The following is a 671-nucleotide window of genomic DNA, read 5'->3' as shown; positions in this document are numbered from 1 at the left end:
CACAGTAGTAACCTGCTGTTGACATAGTAGTAACCTGCTGGTGACACAGTAGTAACCTGCTGTTGACATAGTAGTAACCTGCTGGTGACACAGTAGTAACCTGCTGGTGACATAGTAGTAACCTGCTGGTGACACAGTAGTAACCTGCTGTTGACATAGTAGTAACCTGCTGGTGACACAGTAGTAACCTGCTGTTGACACAGTAGTAACCTGCTGGTGACACAGTAGTAACCTGCTGGTGACACAGTAGTAACCTGCTGGTGACATAGTAGTAACCTGCTGGTGACACAGTAGTAACCTGCTGTTGACACAGTAGTAACCTGCTGGTGACACAGTAGTAACCTGCTGGTGACACAGTAGTAACCTGCTGGTGACACAGTAGTAACCTGCTGGTGACACAGTAGTAACCTGCTGGTGACATGGTAGTAACCTGCTGGTGACATGGTAGTAACCTGCTGGTGATACAGTAGTAACCTGCTGGTGACATAGTAGTAACCTGCTGGTGACATAGTAGTAACCTGCTGGTGACATAGTAGTAACCTGCTGGTGACATGGTAGTAACCTGCTGGTGACATAGTAGTAACCTGCTGGTGACACAGTAGTAACCTGCTGGTGACATAGTAGTAACCTGCTGGTGACACAGTAGTAACCTGCTGGTGACATAGTAGTAA

This window comes from Procambarus clarkii, chromosome 25 (assembly GCF_040958095.1).
Source record: "Procambarus clarkii isolate CNS0578487 chromosome 25, FALCON_Pclarkii_2.0, whole genome shotgun sequence".
Taxonomy (NCBI): domain Eukaryota; kingdom Metazoa; phylum Arthropoda; class Malacostraca; order Decapoda; family Cambaridae; genus Procambarus; species Procambarus clarkii.
This window is presented reverse-complemented; position numbering follows the sequence as displayed.